The sequence below is a fragment of the Talpa occidentalis genome, unplaced genomic scaffold, assembly GCF_014898055.3.
Source record: "Talpa occidentalis isolate TD23 unplaced genomic scaffold, MPIMG_talOcc4v2.1 talOcc4.11, whole genome shotgun sequence".
Lineage (NCBI taxonomy): Eukaryota > Metazoa > Chordata > Mammalia > Eulipotyphla > Talpidae > Talpa > Talpa occidentalis.
In genome coordinates, this window is record NW_023601104.1 from 6,740,637 (window position 1) to 6,767,488 (window position 26,852).

At 39.3% G+C, this 26,852-nt stretch overlaps 1 long non-coding RNA gene across 1 annotated transcript in view; it reads right to left on the reverse strand.

The window, feature by feature from the left end:
- LOC129146717 (uncharacterized) overlaps positions 1-26,594 on the reverse strand; it is a 176,513-nt gene extending 149,919 nt beyond the window's left edge. Inside the window, exon 1 of the long non-coding RNA XR_008553805.1 lies at positions 26,512-26,594. This is a non-coding gene — a long non-coding RNA (uncharacterized LOC129146717). The remainder of the gene's footprint in view (positions 1-26,511) is intronic.
- Between the last annotated feature and the right edge of the window lie 258 nt (positions 26,595-26,852).

Here is a 26,852-nt window from a genome sequence, read left to right on the forward strand (position 1 = left end):
ATGAAACAGCTTTAAAAGCTTCTGCAAAACACATGGGTCTTGTCTCCCTAGTGAAACATACAGTAGATGTTTGATGTGAAACACAGATTTGACCATATATGTGTGTTTATAGATGGATGCAGATATGTCTATATGTCTGCATGTATATCTACATATTCCATTATAAGGTAAATTTTAAATCATAAGCATAAAAACACCAAGTGTTCTATGAATGTATTCACTGAATGAGTGGTTGAGAGATTTTAGGAACCTAGAATTACTTTTTCTATGGAGAATGGAGAGAAAAGCAAATCAGTTTTCAAAATCCATTTTCGATCTTAATTGTTTCCACCTGCATGGCCCAGATGTCCAGCCCTCTCTTGCCCATGTCCACATTATAAAGGCCACTGACCAACCGAACAGGGAGGCTTTCCGCTCAAGCTGGGCTCTAAAGAATATTTCCATTAGGTTCAACCCACAACTTGGGCAGGACTTTTGGCTTGCTTCCCTCCAAAACTAGAGGCAGCTAGTTAGTATAAACTATTGAAGGAATATTCACACTTCAAGCCAAACTGACCATTCCCAATAATTTCCTCTGCAAAGGTTAAAAAAAAAACAAACCCAAATATCTGATTTGTGTAATATTTTCATCTCTATTTAATGCCATGTGTTCGAATCATTTGAGAAAGAGAAAAGGTAAAATATATCATTGTTGACAATTATCCAGAGGAGAAACCAATATTGGACATTCAGAACAGGGCTTTCATTTCAAGCCTTCTGTCGCTCCACTGGAATGCCGAGTCACCCATGTTACTCCGACAAATGTCTACCTGTCTTTTATAACTTTCAAGTTTATGCTGTTTGATCAAGTCCACAGTGGTTTTACCTGCTAGCGGGTTACTATACCTTGTAAAATCACTCGTGCTCAGCATTGGCAAACAGAGCGGCGGCATCTACATGCAAACACATGCAATTGGCATATATCTTCTCCAAGGGCATGCGGCTTTCCCAGTGGATATCAGGCATTATCTCAAAGAAATCAAGAACATCAAAGATAATACTGATGGGCACCTGGATTTAAGATCTTGGCTAGATTTAGGTTTTCCCCAAAGAATTAAGATTTTTCAAAAATTTGCATAAATGCTTTGTAAATATCCTGTTATTGGCTTTTGATTTTATAAGACCACTCTTTGAGCCAGCAAGTCCACTTCCAGATAACTGACATGAGGAAATATTCTCACTCACACACAAAGACAGAGTTAGGAAGATGGCTATTACATCATTGTTTTTAATAGTGAAAAAAAATTGAAACTATCCTAAATGCTCTTCCACAAAGAAATGGCTAATCAACTATAGGCGTCCAAGTGACAGAAGCTTACCTGGCAATCAAAAACAAACAAGGTAAATCCATGTGTTGTATGAAATGCTCTCAAAAAGCAAATTGTGGGACAACACATACCATATGGATGGACAGGTAATACAGTATGTGATGTGAATGTGAAGGCCATTACTAAAAGGTCTGGAAGAAGTGGTGCCCTCTGAGGAAAGCAGACAAAGGGGTCAGGAAGAGAGACTCGGGGCAGGAAAAAGGACTTGCACTTGTGATCTACACTATGTGGAAGAATGAATTTGTATGCGAAGTATGTATTCCTGTATCATGTTACTTTTTCATTGAAGTAAGTAGCATCACTTTATAACACCATATAAGTTTCAGATTTATACCACTGAAAACCAACATGTGTTTAACTACTAGGTTAAATTTAACATACTAGGTTAAATTCACTGCCAAAAGTCTAGTTCTTTCTTTCACCATAACATGATACCCTTTGACCTAATTTAACCACCAACCTCCCCTTATCCCTTCCCTTCTGGTAACCACTAATTGGTCTTAGAAGCCAAAAGCTTATTTTGGCCTTATTAGTTCATTTATGTAACTTTTTGAAATAAATATATGTGCACGTTAAACATTTAGAGCCAAATTATATTATTAAGCACACATGTGCACTAATTTTCCTTCTTCTGATAACTTTTCAAACATGATCTTCAGGAAGAGGTTTTCTTAGACATTTATAAACTGGGGTGGGATTTTACAACCTAGAAGTTTTCTCTCTTTAATACCTGCTCCCTGCTCTTTACCTTACTATGTTCATTTCCTCCTGTTACCTGTCAGTGCCAGCAATTTGGGGGAGTTCTGTTCTCATAAAGCAGCTGCAGGGGGCTCAGTGGCTTCACAGAATTCCTCCAACAAAATGCTAACCAGTTTCCGTACTGCCTACCTATAGAATCCCGTGAGTTCAGCCATGTCCATATGGTTGGAGATCACCCCTGAAATGCAATGGTGCAGGCTTCAGTGCAAAGCAAACATGACAGTTTGCACTGGGAAAAATATTTTTAAAAGAATGATGCCTGACTATCTTTCTTGCATAAATATGAATGTTTTTCCAGAAATTCAGCCCTATTCTCCACAAATCAGAAGCATAGTAGCAGAGGAATGGACTTGACAGGGAAAAAGAGGATGGCTAGACTGAGAAACAAAACAGGAACTGAAAAGCCTTGGAATGTGTGTTTTCCTATGCAAGCCTAGCTATCTCTCCAGAACTTCTCAAACACACGTCATCTCAAGAGCTTGCTGGATTTAAAAAAGGCTAAAAGTGGAGACCCATCATTTCATCACGTCTGTCTGATAATGCCTACAAAATGCGGTCCAAATCTTTGGAACTTGCATCCAAAGCTCAGCAGCTATGCGGTTTTGTGTCTCACTACTTGATTTCCTGTACCATCTGCACCGATCATACATGGTGAAGTCTTTCTGATAGTCTCTCTTCCTAGAATCTCTTTGCTCTTTCCGTGAATCTCCACTTATTAGATTCCCTCAAGGTTTACCTTAAATGTCGTTTCCTCTGGCAATTTTCCCTACTATCCTGTAAGGTGTCTTTACTGTTGAAAGACATCTTTACTTTCAGTGTACCTCCATTATAGTTTATTTGTGTCTTTGTGGCATTTGTCACATTTGCTCTTGTATTCAGATGTTGATGTGAGTCTTATAACCCCTTAATAAGATGTAAGCTCCTTAAAAGGCTTGAACTGATACCAATGTGTCCATGGCTTATCATATAGCAAGAAGGAATTTTTTAAAAGTCAATAATTAACCAGATAAAAATAATTAATCAGGTGAAATTAATTCAGTTATTTCAATTGCTCAACTTTGTATCAGTATGTTAATGTTACACTACACTGAACATCTCCAATGTCTAATAGAATATCTGCTATATAGTAGGTGCTCAATGAAAACTTGTAGAATCCCTATGAGTAATTAACAATCAGAGGAACAAAAAGGTAAAAATTTTTCTTTCTCCCATTTGCTCATACCAGGAGGGAAAACATTTATTATAGTATCTCAAAATGTCAAAAATGTCCTTATGACATTTTATCAAAGATAGTGGTTTCTAGTATTATAGTCTAGAGCTATAATAATAGCCTTATACAGGATCTGAAATTCAGCATCTAATTTCCATTAACATTTCTAGGACTGACTCTTAACATACTTACAATTTGTTTTCTTTTACATTAAAAGCCGTAGAATATTTACTGATATGTCAAATGAGTCCTAGATTAGCAAATCCATATCTTTAGAATTCTGTCTTCACACATACTTGCAGAGATTGAGAGATAGGGTCTTTTTAATGACAACAACATTATAAGAGGTGACTGGCCCAGAAATACCTTTAAGGAGAACAGGAGACTTGGTGCTTCTTTAGTCACTAGGAAACTTGACCACTTCTGGGCAAGAGACCACGGCTTCCTTGGGATGGTCAAGTGGCAGCCTTCTTGTATACACTCAGCACATTCCTGTTGAGACTTATGAACAGCCCCCCCCTTCTCTTAACTAAACAAGACCACGTCATGCCATAGCAAAAGACCCATGCAAGCAGTATCAGTCCATTGTAATGGAACTCAGTGATTTCTTTTTCTCCTTTGCTTTCTTCCCCACCTCTAGTAAACTAAGAGGAGCTGTTCCACGTAAGCGGCAGAGAAATATATAACTACAAACTGAAAGCTCATGACCTCAATCCTCAGCTGCCCCTTGCCCCTCATTACTGCAGCAGTTGGTGTAGGGAAGGATTAAAGAGGGCTAGAAATCATTGGGAGAGCATACAAGGGCTCAGAAATTTGACCTTCGTTACTTAAAGCACACAGTCTCCACTAAAAGCTGGTATACGAGGAGAATTAAAAACAGAACCAAGAAAGGTCAGGTGGAGTGCAGATGCACTAACAAAGATGAGGTTGAAATGGCAAAAAGAAAAAAGAAAATAAAGCACCCTCCAAAATATGCATCTTTTCTTCTGTCGGGCATAGTCGACATCACAGGGAGACGTCTTGACTTTTGCCACTAACCCAAAATGCAAAACAGCCTCCGTGGCAAAAGCAAAGGCTTAAAACTTACAACTGCCAGCAAAAGAGAAGACTTTAAAACTCAGCTCCCAAGGCATGGGACTTTCTTAGGGCACTTTCTAATGAAGTGAAATCAGATGGTGCCTCCCACTCTATCTGATAGCTTTTATTATCTGTATGTATGAATTACCCAAGTTTAATGGGAAATACAAGAAAAGATTGCCAAGGCACTGGCCAGTAAAACATGTTTACAATTGTAAAATGTGCAGCAAGCCTCTCTCTTCTGAGAAGGCAGAGTAAGGGGCCAGGGGCTGACATCGAAAAGCATGTGACCACGGCCACAGCTGCGGGGGGGGGGGGGGCGGGAATGCAGAAACATTTCAAAAAACATACACTAGAACTGAACCATTCATATCTGTCAGCAACCATGGGGCCATGTTATTCATTATTCTAACAGTCCAGGGTTCCCTCTTTAGAGACCGCAGGTTAAAGATGAGGAAACTGAAGCATTTAATGGCACTAAGCCTACATGGCTTGCCACGGTGAATGAGGTAAGTAAATGCTGCCTGAGATTAGTAAATGTTTGTTCAGTTCTGAAAAGAAAATCCAGTAGTCAACTATTTTCTCTCTTAAAAAATAAAGATGGTTTACACTTCTGTATGGCTTGCAATTTCTAAAATAATTTCATAAACTTTCATGAAAGCAAATAAGTGAGTTAAATACTATCAGAGGGTCTCCCTGGTGGTGCAAGAGGTTAAGACACAGCCTATGAAGCTATCCGCAGCCACTGCAGCATGGGTTCAATCCCTAGCCAGGGAGCTACCCACATGGCACAGCAGACCTCTTCCGACTCGTCCGATGCTCCCCTCAGCAGTGTATTTCAGTCAGTCCACCTGTACTGCTCCCCACTCTATCTCTGGTGAATCCTCTCACCCCCCCCAACCCTGCAACTCTAGCCTGTACCCCAGGTCTTGTATAAAATAAATAAATCTTCGAAAAAAATACTACCAGAAAAAGATAGCAAGTTTTGTGTGTGTGTAGATTCTAATCTATATTTTTCCTGTTTAAACAAATATTGAATTCTCTGGACTGATGCCATCCAATAAAATATAATCTCTTACACATAAAAAATTTTCAAGTAGTTGTAGTGAAAAAGGTTTTAAAAAGTAAAATTTATTTTAGTATATTTAAATAAAAGGTCTTTTATTTAACCCAACATATCACATGTTTTTAAAATGCAATACAATAGAAAAATTATTGTGACAGTGTATACTTTTTTATACTAAGTCTTTGGAAGCTACTATGTAGTTTATACTTACAGCTCATATCAGTCAGGACTATCTTCCTTTGCTGTGCTCAATAGCCTTACCACCAATGGCAACTGTTTGAACTTAGCTAGCTCTGTTTAGCTACCTCTAAAGTTCCTTCTGCCCCGAATTTGGAAGTTATGCTGTCCTAGTTTCTCTATTAGCTATTGTAGACGCCAAGAATATTAAAAAAAAAAAAAGGTTGCCTTGAATTAGTTTCATATATACCAAGGGTATATACTAATTCACTAAAAAGACACCAACATGTTCTAACAAATGCCAAGAATGAAAATGTGTGCACGCATTTATGATTACACTAGTGTACATGTGTGTATGTATTCTTATCAAAAGTCTTAAGAGTGTGCCTATTCCATGAAAAATGTACCAGCTCAGCATCATTATTTTGGTCATAGCATTTATTAAGCCCTGCAATGCACAACACAGCCATGTCTCTTTCCCCAGCAAACCTCAGGATGATTCTAAACTTGTCAACAGTTTCAAGTGCAGTGGATGCAGCAGAAACAAGGACAATGCAAAGCTCACTTCAAGTGTTGTCTCTTTGGACTATGATTTTGTCTAAGTCGTTTCCCCACCCCGATCTTTAGTCTGTTCATTGGTAAAATGAAGACAGGGTGACTTGAAACTCCTTTCCAGTTCTGACAGGCTATGGCTTGATAATAAAAACTTACTTCCTTTTAGCCTCCAGGACCACATTCCTTGCACTTCAGCAGTTGTCTATATGGTGTGATTTATGGAGTACTAGTAGGTTTGCCAGATTCAGGAGAAAAAAAATACAGAACATCCTGTTAAAGCTCCATTAAATTTGAATTTCAAATCAATGATGAACAATAAAGTATAAACATTTGGTATGTACTATACTAAAAATTTATTTTTTGTTTACTTAAAATTCCAACTTAAATGGCACCCTGTATGTTATCTGGCACCCCTAAGAATTAAGCAATTCCCTTCAACCAGTTCTAAAAATCCTCATACAGCACAGTAGAATGAGATAAGCACAAACTTTTGTCAGATCCCATGAGTTGCAACCCTGGCTTAGCCCATTGCCACTGTGCATGACTAAGGGCAAGTTTCTGAGCCTCAGTTTCCTCCATGGTAATCTTAAAACTGACCTATAAGTACTTATCTGTAGTCTATAAATGAGGAAACTGGTAGTCAGTTCTAGAACTGGTAGTCAGCTTCTAGAACTAGTCTAGAAGCTAGACTAGTCATTTCACATTTATATTTTAATCACTGATATGTTCTTATGAGTGAGTAATCACTACACTAAATGTGTGTGCCAGATGCATAGGTGTAAGCATTCAACAACTGGCATGTATTATTGTTGAGACTATAGGGCTTGTAGATGGGGTGAGCGGAAAGGAAAGATTATGAGTCACAGAATTCTTTTGGAAAGGTAGACATGAGTCAGACCCTATAACAGCATCTATAGCAGGTGAGGGAGGGATGATGAGCAGAAGGCAGAGAGGAAAGAGGTATAAAATTGAGTTGGGACTATGGTGATGGTACACCGGTGAATTGGTGGTGGGAATTTCACAGGGACTATAGCCAAGATGAGAAAGCAGACATTGTACAAAAATGGACCTCCCTGGTGGTGCAAGGGTTAAGCACAGCACTATGAAGCTATCTGCAGCCACTGCAGCATGAGCTCAATCCCTGGGCAGGCAGCTACTCACATGGCACAACAGACCTCTCCTGACTCGCCCGCTGCTCCGCTCAGCAGTGTATTTCAGTCAGTCTGCCTGTTCTGTTCCCCACTCTGTCTTTGGTGAATCCTCTCACCACCTGCACATCTGGCCTGTACCCCAGCTCTTGTATGCATAAATAAATCTTTAAAAAAAAAAAAAGCATACATTGTACAAAAATGAAGAATGATATAAAAAATACATAAAATTTTTAAAAAAGAGAGTTGGGAAGCTACAAAAACCTTCACCTCACCACATACTATTTAGTGCCTACACATGCACAGGCCACTACAGTCCCAGAACTCTCTTTACTATTTCCAAAGCCCAGTCTCCTAGCATTTTGTAGTAGTAGGCAAATCAATCTGAATTAAGACTTTCCTTCACTAGGGGAAGTGCAGATACCATGTCCAGGACAAATGCCTTTCCCTGTTTGTCCAACACATATATTGTGCATACAAAATGCAATTGCAATATACAAGGATAGACTGGTAGGGAAAATTAAGCCCCCAAAAAAGACTGGGGGTTCGAGTGAAAATGAAAATTGGCCAATCTTTGCCCTTATAAAATGATGAACTAAACTGAAAGCATCACCTTGGGGTGGGTCCCTTTCAGCGCCATGAATAGAGACACCTCTCTCTCCCACAGACAGCTGCCAAGCACATGGCCTCTTACCTCCAAAGCGTCAAAGTCAGAAATCACTTCCAAATTTTACTGTAGCCTTGAGAAAGTTCTACACCTTCCTACTGAAACTGATTAAATATGCACGTTCTTGGGGCCTCTGGTGTCGCAAGGGGTTGAGACGCAACCTATGAAGCTATCCGCAGCCACTGCAGCACAAGTTCGATCCCTGTCCAGGGAGCTACCCACATGGCACAGCAGACCTCTCCTGACTCACCCGCTGCTCCCCTCACCAGGGTGTTTCAGTCAGTCTGCCTGTTCTGTTCCCCACTCTGTCTCTGGTGAATCCTCTCACCTCTCTGCAGCTCTGGCCTGCACCCCAGCTCTTGTATGCTTAAATAATCTTTTTACAAAATGCAAGTTCTTTCCTCATGATCCCTTTCTAGTTTCTTTAATTTAATAAAATTGGTCTCCCATCAGACTTACTCAGTGGTGTTTCTCCAACTTCTGCTACACTCCCCTACTCCCCACCAAACTGTTTATTAAAGTAAATCAGTATAGGTCATTGTTCCTGCTTTGGGTGTTATGGGTTCAGACCTCTACAATGTATGTTGTCACACCATGCTATTCTTTCCATTACCCCCTAAGGCATCTGTCTCTGCTCCTTCCATACTCTGGATCCCACTTCCTGCGTTACAGCCGTCCCTGAACACCCTCTCTCATTTCAGCTGCTATGGCACTACTCATTAATTTAATTCACTAAGCATTGTGTACACACACACGCGTACACACACACACATACACACATGCATATGTGCCAACACCATGCCCAAATGTGAGTGTCCATCCAATTAGAATGGAAACACCTTGTGGACAGAAATGAGGTTTTATAGTTCTCTATTTCCTCACACTGAATGCAACATTACCGTTCAGATGAACTCCAGACAAATATTTATGAGCTGATAGAAACATAACCTATTAAATCCTCTTTAAATAATTTATGATTTTGTCTCATCAAAGCTAGCCTAACCTGTTGAAACCAGTGAAGATTAACAAATTTATACAACCTGGTCTAGGGCGTATACTACAATTTCAGTGGATAATGGACGAAAAGGAGGAAGCAGGAGCAGGGTGATATTGAGCTGTGAAGCTGATCTGACAGTGGAGCTGGCCAATGAGCGGAATACCCAGCAGTAAAAATTAGCATCTGGACTTGTAGGGTTCGTCTGCTCAATGAGGAGAGTCATGAGTGCCCAGATCTTTGTGATCCCAAGACAGTGTGTAACAGTGCCACATTTTGGGTTTTAATCCATTTGAGGATGGATTAGATATATAGGAGTTAGAAGTAGCAGAGACACACTGTGGGGGGGGGGAAGGAGGGATTGGGGTCAAAGTAAGGGGGTTGCAATTGTATGGGGAATATAAAAATAAAATTGAAAAATAATAATAAAAAAAAATTCCTTAATTCTCTGGGTTAAAAAAAAAAAAAAAAAAGCAAGACAAATTCTACTATCCACCCACTGGTCAGGGAAAATCTTCTAGTATATTTTCCAGTGTCAAAATTTGAGTCCCAGCATTGAGGAGCACTTAGCTTGGAGATGAGGAGATGAAAGTCCTCGACACTTATATGAATCTATAGGACTAAAAGGACCAGGGAAGGTAAAGCTCTTTAACCACTCTTAAATAGATAAATGTCTCTTTTTAAAAAGTTGAAGCCAATTATTATTTAATGTTAATTAAGAAATACACACATACCAGCCTCCCTGGTGGCCTAGGGGTTAAGTCTCAGCACTATTTCCACAAAGGCCTGAGTTCAATCCCTAGCCAGGGACCTCTCCTGTCTCACCAGCTTCTCCCCTCAGCAGTGCATTTCAGTAGATCTGCCTGTTCTGCTCCCCATTCTGTCTCTGGTGAATCCTCTCATCCCCGCACCTCTCACACCTCTTGCCTGCACCTGAGTTCTAGGCAAAAACAATTTTTTTTTAAGAAAAAGAAATACACATATGCATTAAAAGAAGAAACATGCTGTTTCAGCTTGCAGTTTGAAGAGATGGATGTTCATCATGAGTTGATAGAAAATGTTATTTCTTCTCCAAGGCATAATACTATAACAGAATTTGCTTTAGAAACATGGCAAGGTTCTTAAGTAGAGCTCACAATACCTGACACTCCACTCCTGTACTATTATGCCTTTTACTTGAGGTTATCAAATATGGTAAATAGTTGGCAGACATTGCGAATGAGGAGGTATTGGTCAAAAGGTACAGTGTACAGCATAGTGATGACAATTAACAACTTTGTGTTGTATACTTGATATTTGCTTAGGGGGCAGACCTTAGGTGTTTTGACCACAAATACGATGTATATTACATATTCTTATATAATATATATTATGTATGTCACATATATGTTATGGATATGTATAATTCCTATGTGTTAATTATAACTTAATAAAGTCAGTGAAGGGATTGAGTAAATGGAATGATAAAGATATGGAAGATGACCAGGGACAGAGCACAGAAGCACCTACCTTCAAAGACAGGGTAGAGGAATCAGAGTTAATACAGGACACTTAAGAAGAAAGGTCAGACCAAATGAATACAAGAGCTAGGAGAAAAGGATATTATGGAAGCCCAAGGGAGGAGTGTCTAAAAGTCAGTCAACAAATGTTGAGAGATTTAGATGTTTCTTACTTGGCTCTGACACCTGCTTTCTAAGCAGATTCATACAATGTTCTAACTTTGGCTTCAGTGGTCACCAGTTTTAGCAAAGGTGGAAAAAGAATTAAACACACTTGAACTGAAAATCCATTGAAGAGTAGAGCAAGAATTTTTCTGCTGTATGTTTGGCAAAGCATGAGACTAAGGGGCAATTGGGGGAATGTATAAAGGTTCTACTTTCCAAATTCAAGAGATAAGTAAATATTTGTTTTAATATTACATAAAGTACATGAATCAAATGAGGTCAATCAAAAGATCGCTAAAACCCAAGAGATTCCTGAATATGCCTTGACCATGTTAAGAAGGGGCCTGTTTAAGAATCTTTTTATATGCACATAATTTGATGCTGGTGATTAATTGCTTATTCTATTGCTGATGTACTATTTTAAATTCTTAAAATTTCTCCAACCATATGATAACATAGCTTTTAGAGTCTAGAATTTAATTTCATTTTCACCTATATGTTAGATCGAAGTAATAATATATCTCTAGATATTCATATTAAATATAAAATCCATAATATTAAGTGTCTTATGAAAGCTTTATGAAACTCAATGTTCTCAATGTTGTTGTTTTACTATATTGTTGTAAAAATAGCTTAAACTTTTAACAAATAAACTGAAAAATTGGAAAAGGTACAAACTACCTTTAAAATACAGAATAAAAGGCAAATAACTTTAATGTATTTCTTTTACTCAATATGTCATCCTTCTCATGTGTCCATGCGTGCTATATGTTAGCATAGGACTTTTCCAACATTTTGAATTCCATTAATCTAAAATATAAAGCCCTATACCTGTGATATATTACTAATGCTAATAGATAAGATCACCCAATTATAAACTTCAGTTTACTCTTATTAATGTAGCAAATGAAGTCAAGGAAGGGAGAGAGATCTCATTTTGGATAAGGTCCCTTTTCTTGTTAAATGTTGTTATTTCAGAGTTGGCCATATATCATCATTGATATAACAATAACAGATGTCTTATTTGTGATTCCTCTTCTGTCTGCCTCACAGCCATGATTTTACTACTTGTGAAGGATTACAAAAAATTACTGGAGGATTTACAAGAGGTCTCTGCAGTATTTATCTAGAAGCCAAGTATAATATTGTTTTTCCAAGCCCATCAACCAACACAACTTAATCCCACCTCAAAAGAGTTGCATTATTCTTTCTTAGTCAGCCTCTGTGATTACAACTTCACTACCCTTTTTGTCAATAAAAGTTGGATTAGAGCAATAGCAGATGTTAGGTGGGGGTGTGAAGAACACACTATATATCCATGAAATATCAAAAACCATGTTTTGCAGGAGGTGCTAGCACAAGGTTTTGTAGTATATGCCTACTGAGCCCGTTCCTTTTTCACTGGGGTGTTACTTTATATCGCAGTAGTCCTCAAAGGATTTGGAACTTGTTTATTCAAAGGATTTGAAGTTTGCTTATTTTCAGGTTTAATGAAGTTCTCACAGTTTTTTACGAATGACAAACATAAAGGCAGAAGACATTTTGGAATTTTTAGGGCATTCTAATCACTCCCCCTGCTAATTGTCTACTAAAAAGAAGTAAGCCTTTACTTATCATGATGTCGGGCACAGTGACCAGGCCTGTGTCCTCGAGTACCATAGCTCTTGAGCCTCTTCTGTAGGTAACAGGAACAGAGCCCTAGTACGTGATCAGGGTGCTGTCAAAGAGTTTGTGGGCTCTCTCCATATTTCAGGAATTGCTCACAGACCTCGCTTAATATTAGCAGTGCTATATGAGGGCAATGGTCTACCTTTGTCTTCTTACAGGGTGGAGACAGACAAGCTAATTTGTATTCTAATGAACTGGGTAGTGGTTGTCTGTAGTAGATTTCATTTTAGTCTATCCTGTTTTTGGCAGCCTATGAGAGTCCAGTCAAGGAAACATACTTTACATCTTTCACACAGAAGTCACAGAATCCAAGAAAATGGTAACATGGTAAGGAAACATGAAAAGTTAGCTAATCCAGAATATAACAATTTGGGGAAGCCTCTACCACCTCTAAGAAACAGGGGGGAATGTGCAATCCCTACAGTTCAAAAGCTAGGGTTGTGTAGTGGGATTCCCAGCAGAGTATTGCCTGCTGGGAATTGAGAAATGGAGGAAGGGGCACTCCCACAGGAGCAACAGCCATAGCAGGAATTCAGCCATTGCCAGAGAGGCAGTCCAAGGCAAAGAGATAGGAAAAATGTCTGGTTTCTCCATTACTGCTCTCCTGCCTTCTATCTGTGTCTACCATTGTCAACAACTGCCCAGAAACCACTTGGGAAGAGAGACTGAGAAGAGTAAGTCCCTGTAACACAAACCAGAGAGGGGCAGGACAGAGAATAAATTTGAGAGCAAACAAATGAGTGGCCAAAAAAATTTTAAAAAATCATCGCTATTCAAATAAATTCAGGTCAAAAGAGGAAAAAATAAATTCTTTCAGTATTACGTACAGTCCTCTTCAAGAAATTAGCTACAGCATTTCATTGGGAAGATAAGATATAAAACAATACAAATACACAAATGCTGCCACTTTGCTGGCATGCCTGTTTCTTAAAGTGTACATAATTGTTAACTGGAATGTCAGAGCAATGTGGAAGTCACATTGTTTTGATATGCACATTTTGGAAAACAAGTGTAAGGAAAATGCAGCAAAAGGAGAAACAAAACTGTGCAGGAAAGAAGTTGTTCCCCAGAACGGCTGTTGCACTGGTTGCAGCAACCCTTTTGAGGCTGCAATATCCACTTTTAGAAAATTGAAAATGAGTGCGAGCCCTCTAAGTTTCCTCCCCAAATAGGAACTTCCCAATCAAAGGGGACCCTAGGCTTATGCACTGCCCCAGCAGCCATCCAAACGCCCATGCTGTTGATTCAGATGCCATCTACATTAGCTTAGCATCACCCCACGAATTAAAGTGTTATTATCCTCTCCAGTCATAATATCGATACATGCTAGGACTGAGTCCAGTCACTTTGAGGAGTTTGCCAGGAAAGTCCAATATCACTCAGATACTGAAGTATTTTTACTAGTGCTCTGGTTACACATTGCAGGAGTCTTAAGTGTTCTGTCCAATGCACCCCTTTTTATTGTTTGTTTTTGTCTTGAGAAGATTGAATTTTATTTTTTAAACATTTTTCCTTATTTATTTATTTATTTATACATACATACATACATACATATAAGCACTGGGTACAGTTAGAAGCGCGGGAGGGTGAGAGGATTCACCAGAGACAGAGCAGGGAACAGAACAGGCAGACTGCTGAAATACACTGCTGAAGGGAGCATTGGGTGCAGCAGGAGAGGTCTGCACGCCATGTGGGATCCTCGTCGCTGGCCAGGGATCGAACCAGCGCTGCAGAAGCTGTGGGCAGCTTCGCAACCCAGCGCTCACCCGCTGCACCACCGGGGAGGCCCAGAAGATTGAATTTTAAAAGAAAGCATACATCACATTACGTAGAAGCATTTGTAAATAAAAACATGATTTGCCTTGGTTACAGAGACTATTAGTATGGGAAAATATCATCATGACCATTCATTCGTTCATTCATGCAGCATTTATTAAAAATTTTTTGGGAAATTTGAATATGAATCAGATAAGGGATAGTACTTTCCACAAACCGTTCACAACCAGAACTATTTAAAATACAAAGCAATAAATGTTTTAGTAGAAGTATCATTGGCATGATGTGAAAGACTAGACAGGGTAAGAATAACTTTGCCAGTATCATGAAAGACTTCAAAAGGAGGTGATTATAGCATGGTCTTAAAAGGTTAGAGCCTAAAAAAGCCAGAAAGAAAAAGACATATAGTGGATGGTGTCAGTTATATGTGGACTATAGAGAAACAAAAGAAAGGGTCAGATGAATCCAAAGCAATACCAATATGTAGGAATCTGACTGTAGAATGAGATCGCCAATGAAAAGGGGAAAGGAGGGGGTGCAACCTGGGGAGGGGGTACAATGGACGAGGACTCTGGGTGACTTGGTGGTGGGTGAGGTGACATAAACCTGGAGGGTATGATCTTATGCTTCTACATCATATGTAGTGTTGTAAACCAATGTTACCTTAATGACAATAGATTTTTAAAAGATTAGAGTTTGCAAGTAGTGAAGGAGAAAGAAGCACCCCAGAGGGCCTCCCCGGTGGCGCAGCGGTTGAGCGCTGGGTTGCGAAGCTGCCTGCGGCCTCTGAGACACCGGTTCAATCCCCGGCTGCTCCCCGGCCACCGGAGGAGGGTCCCGCATGGCGCGCAGACCTCTCCTGCCGCCCGCTGCTCCCCTCAGCAGTGTACTTCGGTCCTTCTGCCTGCTCTGCTCCCTGCTCTGGCTCTGGTGAATTCTCTCACCCTCCCGCGCTTCTGACTGTACCCAGTGCATGTATAAACAAAACAAACAAACAAACAAATAAATAAATAAATAAATAACATGCCTCTATATAAAAAAAAAAAAATATATATATATATATAAATAAAAAGAAGCACCCCAGAGTATACAAAGGCAATAATGAAACCAAGAGTTTTATAAGAATGTTCAGGTGGAGCCAGAGAAAGTCCACACAGAAAACAGTAAGAACTCTAAGTGGAACAGCAGAATGTTACCCAACTGGGAAAGCCTGTAAGGCCTAACTTAGGAGTGTAGAGCTCATCCTGTGAACAACTGGTCTCCAACTGAGGTCTCAAAGGAGAAAGGTAACTTGATGAGAATTGTTTTCAGGAAGATCATTCTGGTGTCTATGTGAAGAATGGACTTGAGACAAGGAAGATAGATGCCAGGGAGATTAGATAGGAGGCCGTATTAATACTGCAAACAAAAATGATGAGGGTCTAAGTCAGTGGCCCTGAGGATGATAAAAAAGGGCTTTAGCCAGAGGACACTTCTGAAGGAGAACTGACAGGTCCAATGATCGATTGGACATGGAAAATAAGGGACATAAGTCAAGGATGACTTTAAGAGTTCTAACTGAGGCAACACAGTGCACTGAAATGGCAGTAGCTGAGGTCTGGATTCCACAAGAAAATGCAGGTCTGAGGATGAAGAAAATGGGTTTAGCACTTCTATTTTCGAACTGTCTAGATTATTTCAGAAGTGAATATGGGACCCTAATTTCTGCAAGATAGTTATATTCATAGGTGAAAATCTGTCGTTGAAGATATTTAGCCATTTGGTATGTACATTTCGGTCAAACCATAGGTGATCTAATTTCCTGATCTGCTAAATGGGTTTTACTTAGCCCTGTTTAGAGATAGATCAAGTTAAAATCTATACTCTCAACATTTATTTAAAATATTATTAAAGACAGTAATGTATTTCAATCCAAAAGCATCTGTGCAGTTTGGCAGGCATACAATATGTAGATTGGGAAAGAAATAGTCAAATTCAGGGCAGGAATGTTTCATGTTATAACTGAGGACAGATGCAGTTTCATGGAAATGCTGGTAGTGTACATAAAGAAGGCATTGCACAGCCTTGAATTAATAGGAATATATATTCTAATTAATTGACAGCAAGAGCTGTTGATAGAATGAAAGACTAGATCTCTTGCTCCCTAAGCAAGCACCCAGACACAGACAAATAAATTGCTGAGACTCTGCCTTTATATAATATACGATGGAGTCGTACAATAATCATCCTATGTCTTCCTGTCTTCTAGCTATTATTTTGGATTTGGGGTTCTTCTTCCCACTTAAATTTAGCAAGCACAAAAGAGAAAATTTAGAGATAGATGTTAGAACAAAGAGCATAAAAATTCAGAAAGAATACTTTAATTCAGACAAAATGGCCACCACTTGTACATTTAAGGAGTCGGTGATTTTTATAAAAATGAACATTATACCAGTGACACTCCTTTTCTGGGATGCATTTTCTAACAGAAGTTATGGATTACATTGGGCATCAGTACTTTCGTGTCATGTTCTTGTGACCAAAAACACATTTTAATATAGAGGATTAGAAATAGAATGCTGTCTTTTATAAAGTTAACATGCCACCTTACATTATTAGTAGTAGCCTGGAAAAAAATTTTTTTAAACTATATCAGCAACATCAAACAATTCACCTACATACATGTCAAAGCCCTAAGAGATGTTTAAAGCTAAGTGAAAAAGGCAAAGGGAAGGCGTTCTAGAAGCACTGGTAAGATTTTCATTTATGGCATTACCTTATCAAGGAAAGACTTGCTCCAGGCTGTTTGCTAAAAATGATTTCTGTGTGTTTGTAAAATATTTGCAACACAAATATTTTAAGCCAGACTATTCATACCCTTTATATTAATATGCAATTGATTAGCTAGTATTGCACATAAAAAGAGAATAATTGTAAACTGCCCAAGTAGTCTATAAATAACCCACTTTAGGAATGCCCAAACTGTAAGCCATAATGATAGAATACTGACGGAAACCTGAATAAACTTCTGTAAATTAAAATTTATTCCTAATGGTCTCTCTACCAAACTGATAGTAACATTACCATTCACTGAGCAATTACTTGATGCTGGGTTCCAAAGTTTGGGGAGAAGGACATAAAAATAAATACAATTCAAACTCTGCTCTCTGAAATTAGTAGTTTAGATAAGTTAACAGCTATCTATAACAAAAAATGATAAATGCTATTATATATATAGGACACAGGAATGTATATGCATGTTCATGTACTTGCATGTGTAAATACAATGAGTAAACAATAGAAAATGCAGTTTTAATGGGAGAAAAGTGTCAAACGTACAATAAAGTACTGTAGTAAAACATAAATCTTGACTCCAGACATTCTCTAGCTGTGATACCTTGGCAAGTTACGTTGTCTCATTGGACCTTGATAAGCATTAAATAAGAACATGAAAAGCACCCAGTACTGTGTCTGACCCACAGGAAGTGCTCAGTAAGTATCTATTGTATCAGGATACTATCAGGAAAGGCTTAACATATTTAGAGTTGAATTGAGACATGGTGTTGAGCACTTGGTTTTTGTGCAATTTAGAATTTCCTACAGGAATCAGCAAAGAGTAAACATAGAACATCATCTCCGGCTGAGATCTTAAAGGAGGAGGGGCCAGGTCATACCAGTAAGGAACAAGAATGAACATTGGATAATGCAGAGTAAGAGAAATCCCAAAACCAAAAGAATTAAACTGGGTCAGGAGTTGAGACTATCTTCAGGTAAAGAAAGCAGGTGATATAATTCCCCAATAAGAAAAAGGGTGTGCTATTGGAGTACCTATTCTCTTGGCTCTGCAGCCAGGACAGGCACCTTTCTCCAGAGACCTGGAACAGCCAAGCAGTTGCTTTAAAGTACTGCAAGGGTGGCAAACAGAAGGAAGCAAGACATTCAGGACATTGGTAATCAGGATGGCCTAGTATTGCCAGGGTATGGCCTTCCCTTTCTTACATCTTACATATGGTTAATGTTTTAACCAAGCAATAATTGTTCATAAATCTCTGCAATTCATTAAGTATTTCAATCCCTTTATGGGAATTGGGAACTTGACTTTTTTCTTTTTTTCTTTTTTTGGCAGTCCAAAAAACCTCTAGCTACTTCTAAAGACCCGGCTTGCTATTTCAGCTCACTACAAAACAAAGGAGACCAGATTCTTCAGGATCCAAGACAAAGATTCCCCGCTGGGATGCAACTAATTCATCCATTAACTTTATCCTGTTGTAGGTTTTCTAAAATTGCATAAAAGATCATTGTTTGGTAGAGAACAGTAGGCAAAATAGAAAAGCTTTGGGATACTGGGCCCGAGGAAGTAGCACCTAGGGAGTATTCTACATGCTCCTTTAATGCCTTGCGAAGTTTTTGTATTGCGGTGCACATAGAAATGAATTCTGAGTATGAGTCAAACAGTAGGAGGGCACTGTTGACAGCTGGATCTGTTGGAAAGCTGCTCACTTATGAAAAATGCTGCAAGGAAAATTGTGAATTTCCTGCTTGGCATTCACTTTAATTCAGCGATACTTTCCTTTTAAAATGTAAAATAGCAAGAAATGAAGTGCATTTTTATTTGTTTATGACTTGAGAGTTTCTGCCTCGTGAAAAAGCTAAAAGACCTAAAGGCAAAAGGAATCTTTCCTCTCAAAGGGAAAATGCTGTGGAAGAAAATAAAGGTTGGGTTAGGTATTCAACAAGAGTCAGAGTCACTCTCAGGGGAGATGTCCTTCATTTGGGGAAACTCTTAAACTCATTCAGGCCACCAGGGTACCAGTTAGCACATGGCAGTTGTAATTCACTAAATGGAAGCCTGGTGGCTTAAAAGAATCAATGCTACCAAAGAGACAAACTTACCTACAGGGAGCAAATTAGGTGCTAGCAGAATGTCTGATTATTTTGCAGTTTATATTTATAGAGTTAGTGAGTCAACAAGTATTTATTGACCCCCTAGAGGCTGTACTGCTCTCTAATAAATGTGTGGGTACCTATTAGATGCTTGACACAGTCTCCTGCCCTCAAGGAGATTTACAATCCAATAGAGGAGGTAACTATCCTTTAAAATGGATACTTATTAATAAATACAAGAGAAGGGAAATTAGGAAGTTTAGGTTGGAGATTATATTGACACTTTGGAAAACAGGATACTAATAAATCAGGACAAACTTCAAAATTGGCATGGAGGGTATTTTTTTTGTGGGTTGGTTTGGATTGGTGTATTTGGGGAATTTTGTCTTTATATTATTTTTTTCTGTTTGTTTTGTTTTTAAAGGCAGAGACACACCTTGACAACAGAAAAAAAAAGGGGGGTCTAATTGAAACCTCAGAAAGACCCAGTCAAGAATTTGTATGGTTGAACAAGGGAGAAAAATAGTATTAGAACAAAATAAATGCTATCTTGGTTGGCTGGCTAAAAGATACGACGTGGCTTGAGTTACATAAGAGAGGAAATAAACTTTGTGAGTAAAATCAGCTAATAGTGAAGTTTTAAAGAAAAGCAGTTGATGCCTAATAAAGTAGTCATTAAAGGTTATTTTTTTTAAAGATTTTTTTATTTATGCATACAAGAACTGGGGTACAGACCAGAGGTGCAGGTGGTGAGAGGATTCACCAGAGACAGTGGGGAGCAGAACAGGCAGATCTACTGAAATACACTGCTGAGGGGAGCAGTGGGCGAGACAGGTCTGCTGCGCCATGTGGGTTGCTCCCTGCCTGGGGATTGAACTCGTGCAGTAGTTGCAGATTGCTTCATAGTGCTGACGCTTAACCCCTTGTGCCACCAGGGAGGCCCTAAAGGTTATTCTTAACAGAATATATAATCTAAGGAATAAACAATACTAATGAATATTCAGTATTCTTTAGTGTCATGTAATACGAGCCCAACTAAGGGCAGTTGGAGGACTCAGAAGGCAACAATAGAAGGTCAGCCACATTGGAACCTGCTCTAATTAGATGTTGTCTGATGGGGTTCCAAAGAGTGTGGAACAAAGTTATCATTGGGGGTATCTTTGAAAGGGGGGTTTGAAGGAACAAGTGTAGCTACTGATTCAGTTTAAGTCATATTGAGTTTATAAATGAGAAAAGGAAATCTAGTAAGTTATACTAAAGGCCAAGAGAAATCTGGGGCCAAAAAAGGAAATCAATTTAAAAGAAAAGGGAATGTGGGCACTTAATCCATGGAAATGAGTTTGAGATTAGATGAAATCTTCAAGAGGATTTCCCACATTAAGAAAATCATAGTGAAGGGGAATGAATTACAGCTGCCCTTAAGATAGTCTTCCAAGGATCTTATGTGAAAGAAATATAATCATTTCTCTTGTTTCACATTTACTGAATTTAAGACATTTTATCTCTGGTTCTGAATGCAGTGGAAGGGATGAGAAGTTTGAACCAGGTATAACAGAAGACTTAGGGCACTTCAAATGATGCTAAATCCTCCCTGAAACACTTCTTGCCCTAGGGTGAACTGCCATGTTGGGCAGAGCTCCTTATTATCTGGAATACCGATCATATCCATGACGTAGTCCCACCCTGGACCCGATGACTCTGCAAGTGTTATTGTGGAGACAGGACAACTTGAGTCCTAGTTCTGCTGCATATGATCATGAATTACTCTCAATCCTTTTAGAACCTCCATTTCCTCAGCTGTAAAAAATAGGTTAGTAGGGCCTCCCCGGTCGCGAAGAGGTTGAGCGCTGGTTTGCAAAGCTGCCCGCGGCCTCTGTGGCGCCAGTTCGATCCCTGGCTGCTCCCAGGGCACCGGAAGAGGGTCCCACATGGCGCGCAGACCTCTCCTGCCGCCCGCTGCTCCCCTCAGCAGTGTGCTTCGCTCCTTCTGCCTGCTCTGCTCCCCGCTCTGGCTCTAGTGAATTCTCTCACCCTCCCGCACTTCTGACTGTACCCAGTGCATGTATAAACAAAACAAACAAACAAACAAATAAATCATAAATAAATAAAAATACATGCCTCTTTAAAAAAAATAGGTTAGTAAATAGATCCTGTCTCAGAGGGATGTTGTAAACATTAAACAAAATAGTGCTATTACAAGGCATCATATATGTATTAACTAAATATTAGCATTAGTCTAACTTATAATTAAATTCTAAATACATATCAAAGGTACGTTAAATGACAATTCATGACTGTTAATTTCTTTGTATTTTCTATAGCTTCTTCTACACCCATGCCCCTCTGTAGAATCTATAATACACTCCATGTTTTCAAGAACATATATCCCACTCTCACTGCCTTTTTAAACCTATATCCAAAATTGTTACTGTACCTTTTAAACTATATTAATTTTCACTCATTTTAATACAATTAAATTTTAAAGGATAAGGGATTTGAAGTCAGAAGGTATAGAAGGTGTAGGTCATAAACTTTTGCTAAACAGCTTTGGTTTCTTTTTTTTTTTTAAGATTTATTTATACAAGAGCTGGGGTATAGGCCAGAGTCTCGGGAGGGTGACAGGATTCACGAGAGAGAGTGGGGAACAGAACAGGCAGACTGACTGAAATACACTTCTGAGGGGAGCAGCGGGTGAGACAGGAGAGGTCTGCTGTGCCATGTGGGTATCTCCCTGGCTGGCCAGGAATCGAACCCACGCTGCAGAGGCTGCAGACAGCCTCACAGTGTGGCACTCAACCCACTGCGCCACCAGGGAGGCCCAAGTTTTCAGTTCTTAGTGACCCAGCTTTGGACAAACCCTGTGGCTGCGCAACACGCCACAATGGGTAACTTAGGGTGTTACATCGGCACACTATTATCCTTTCTTTTCTATGCACACTAATTCTATGAAAGTTCTTTTCTATTAAAGTTTTTATACACTAAGAATATGCTTTGTCTTTATGTAGTGGAAGGCAGAACCCATTTGAGGCATGCAAGTTTAAGGGGTTCAGGGTACCCCTCATTCTTCTACATGTATGAACTGAGATGGCTGCAAGATATAGAAAGAGGACAGATCCTGATAAACAGGGCTAAATCAACCCCATAAAATGATTCCTTGGAGTAGGGAACTGGAAAGATTGAGTAACAAAGTAGTGGTGACACCTTCCCATGTGTTGCACTATTTTTGACAACAATGGATTTCAAAATTCTTGACCGAAGGAGTTAGGTGATTTCTTAGTTCAAATCTAACACTTCGTCCTTGGTTACCACTTCACGCCTGGTGTTTCACAATGCTTAACAGAAGAGTACTTATAGGGCAGTTCTTCAGGAATATGCTGACATAATCTTCAGAGCACAAAATCTCTGAATAAGCACATTATGTTATCCAGAGCTGTATCAGGCTTACACTTAGACTCCTGGTTATTAGCAACACACAGGAAGCTTCAGAATCAAATATATAAAAGTATAAGCTAAAATCAAAGAAGCAACATTTAAGTGGTATCTGAGGTCCTAGCAGTGATATTTCCTTCCCCAAATTGCCCCCTTTATCTCAAAAGCTTCCAATTCTGGTCCAGCTTTTGTATGCTCTAAAACTACTTTACATCTTTTGGTTCACTTCTAACAATCTCATATAGCTTCACCTTGGAATCTCTCTTTCCCGTAAAGTTCTTTCATAAGTAATGAATCAACAGAACTCCTATCACTGGCATGGAAGAAAGAAAGGGCTCTCCATAATGCCTCCACAAACAGAAATTCTATATGATCTAGTTATCCCACTTATAACTATTTACCCAAAGAATACAAAAGCACTAATTAGACAAAGTCTATGCACCCCCTTCCATGTTCCTTGCAACATTATTTAAAATAGCCAAAAAATGGAAACCGCCTAAGTTCCCATCGGCTGGCTAATAAAGAAAATGTGGGGGCCTCCCTCGTGGTGCAGGTGGTTGAGCACCGCACTGTGAAGCTGTCCACAGCCTCTGCAGCACCGGTTCAATCCCTGCTGGCCGGTGAGGGTCCCACATGGTGAGCAGACCTCTCCTGCTGTGCCCGCTGCTCCCTCCACAGTGTATTTCGTCAGTCTGCCTGTTCTGTTCCCTGCTCTGCCTCTGGGGAATCCTCTCACCCTCCCACACATCTGGCCTGTACCCCGGTTCTTGTATAATTAAATAAATCTTTAAAAAAAAAGAAAGAAAATGCGGTACACATATTCAGTGGAAACCTATTCAGCTATAACAAAGATGAAATCCTGCCATTTGCAACAACATGACTGGATCTAGAGGGAATTATGCTTCATGAAATAAGTCAGACAGAAAGACAAATGTGATTTCACTCACTTGTGGTCCATAGAGAAAACAAACATGAAGTAAACAAAACAAAAACAAACTTTTGGACGATCAGACTACTTTGTGGTCACCAGAAGGAAAGAGGGTGGGTAAATTGTCACAAAGAAGACAGTTGTATGGTGAAGGATAGAATTGCTCTTGTAGAGGACTTCATGCAGTACATACACATGTTGGCTTTCAATGATGCACACCCAAAACTTATATAATGTTATACTGCAACATTACTTCAATTTTTAAAAATGCCTTTTATGAACAAAAAGAAAAGACTTTAAAAAGAGATGACAACTTCAGAAATAATAATAGGAACACAAATAAAACCAAAACAGCTTGTTCCTACCTTAAAACTAAACTCAGATCCATTTTAAAAAAATATGACACACACATAAAAGTAAATCACAAGCAATTTAAATAAATCTGCTTATCTCAAAGCACACTATTCATCACACCCAATAACATATTTTGAAATCAGCTTTCTTTATTTGTCTGTATAAACCATGCCTCAAGTTTTTCTCCTCCCTCTCTCTAAACATTTCAATATTCTGTCCCAAACCCAGCTCGTGTTTGCAAGTTTGCTCTTGTCCTTTTTCTCCACTTTCTCTCTCCAATCAGTCTATTCTTTTCTCCTTTACTATGTGAATTAAAGTTTGCTTTCAGCCCTCTCCAGTTTTCTACTTATCCCGTCAATTCCACAATAACCACAGACAACTAGGGGACGGAGTTGGGAGAGGAAAAAGTTGTGAATGCTCAGATTTAATAGGTTTGCCTGTCACCAAAATTAACATTTAAAACTTGAAAACTGCCTGAATATTAAACACTGTCTGAACTTGATAACATAAAAGTAATGAGCAAAAAACATTTGAAAGCCTCCTAAATATTTTGTACACCTGGATATGCCCCCCAGGAAATTCCTAGCAGTGACTGCTGCTTTAATTTTCCCCCTGTATGGCAGACAATAGTGAAGAATTCCTATGGGTCCTCTCCCATGAATTCAGTTTCAAAGCTGTTAGCACAACACTAGTATTTCAACATTCCTTCGGCTTTACCATCTTTATGTTCATTTTAAATTAAGAAGTCTGAAGCAGATCTTATCAAATCCTTGATATTGTTAAGAGCACTTCAAGGTCCTTTTAAAAACAAGAATTACTTACATCAACTTACTTTATTGCTTCATTTTCTGACTCTAAAGGACACAAAGTATACTAAAGCAATTTAACATGGCCGTAACCTACAATTTTAACTTACCCTGAGGGGCCATTTCACCTCTTGTTTTACTTTTCCAGACCAAATCAATAGAGGGAAGAATCGAGTCAAGACACATGTCATAACTATAGTAAAGGTCAATGAGGTTTAAACAAATTGAGCTCTCCTCATAAATAATTGACTCACAATTTGTACCAGGGAACAGGGTGAAATGCTATTCACCTGAAACATCTTTAAAGTTTATTCTACCTATTGTTGGCACCTGAGGGAACTATAACTAAACATATGCTTGAGTCTAAAAGTCAGCTATCAACAAAGACTTTCTCTCAAGAATATAAGGGGTAATAATTCAATAGGAAACATACACAATCCACCTTGTTCATCACAAAGGAGGTTAAAGTAGACCCTTGGTATCAACAGACTTAACATTTGAGGGGATGGCTAATTGCAAGCAATCCGGAAGATCTGCACCATCTTGCAATTTGTAACTTTGCTGAAGCATGAATTTAAATTTCAGGTGCCATAAAGTTGATGTCTAGAAACGAGCACCACTCCTTGGAAGGTATCCTCAACTGTCTTGCTGTATCCATTGATGCATTTAGTTTTCGGATTCTTTAGTTGCTATCACTTACGACCGTCATAAAGGCTTTCAATAGGTATTGAAATCGTTCCATTATAAATCACTGCTCTGGGGGTAACTGGGGACTTTGGCAGTGCTTGAACACTAAAAGACCTACAAAGGGACACTGAACTGAAATGAGATATACAAGGAAGTTAATGAGGGAGCTCCTGAAATGGTTTTCTTGTAAGGAACAGATATGTGTAAAGAGTTCAGTGATGCACCCCTCGAACAATAACCAGATGCCTGGATCTGTGACAGTCATCTGACAACTGTGAAGTGACAGGGGAGAAGACAAGAGTCTAATAGACCAAATATGGTGGAGAGACAGTAGAAAGAACAGCGTCCTTTGTGAAATTGTTTGACTGCTACAGTCAGGTGCATCTAGGCTTGTTTTGTGAGAGAATTAACTTTCTTTCTTCATTGTGGGAAGCTAAAAGCACTTCGATTGACACAACGGTGTGTCATGCAGTCCCTCATCTCAAGGAATTTTTTTATTGATACAGAGAAATAATACAAGAACACAACGCTAATAACTAACAGGAAAGCATATGACCATGTGAAAGATAAGAGTGCCAGGAAGGTTTACAGTCAGGAGGGACCTTGTCCAGCTGGAGTAAATCAAGTGCGAAATCAAAGACCAGATGATTAAGAAAGTGAAGAGAGCTGTGTCGTCTTGCGATGCGGCTGGAATTCCTTAGACCTTCAATTCCTTTGAAAGGTTTCAAAGATAATTAGCTAAATTTTGGCTAAAGAATCTACGTAAGCAACTATGAATTCTAGCTATTATTTTTAGAGAAACTGCATAGTATTCCACAGCTTATCTTAAACAGAGAAAGTAGACCAGTGGACCTAATTTGTTCTAACGCACCAATATAATCCAATTGTAGTGAGATTTATAACATCAGTCAATGAAAACAAGCAATGCCTATTTAGTGATCACAGTAAACAAGGAAGAAAGTGGCATCAATGACTTCCCTCTTTCACTCTTAGTCTTAGGAACAGATAAACTCTCTGTCCAGATGTCATCCCCCTCTGGATGGAATGGGTGTTACTGCTCCTCTAGGCCAGGAATTAGGATTTGTGTGTTTTTCAGACACTGTGGCAAAAAGTTTTACCTCTTAAGAAAAAGCTTCTTGTGAAAGAGGGCCCTAGGGGCACTATAGTTACTCCAAAGGACAGTGTCCAATAGAGGGCAGGTCACTGTGTGTGGGTTCTTCACCCACATACACAATTGCAAGACCCCTCAGGCTCAGAGAACAAACAGGGAAAACAAGGAGTTCTCAAGGCCACAAGCAACCAACTATCTCACCCACCTGGTGTCCACAGCAGCCAGAAGTCCTAAACAACAGGCTGTTCATCCAAGATAACACCATTCCACCAAGGAGGGCCTGGAGCTGCTGATCCACAAGCAGCCAGGATCCAACTCACAGCAGCTGGAGGTGTTCACAGGCGGGGTGGTTGAGATGACACTGCAGCAGCCTGCGGCAACAGTCTGGAGGTGGAGATAGACAGCACCAGATGCTGACCAGACAACAGCAGAGGCAGCAGCACCTGGAGGTGGTGCTGGAAGATAAAGAGCTCTCAAAAGGTGAGCCACACAGAGGGTTTGTCACCCATCAGCAGCACTGAGTAGTTGTTTGTTGTTGGCAGTGTC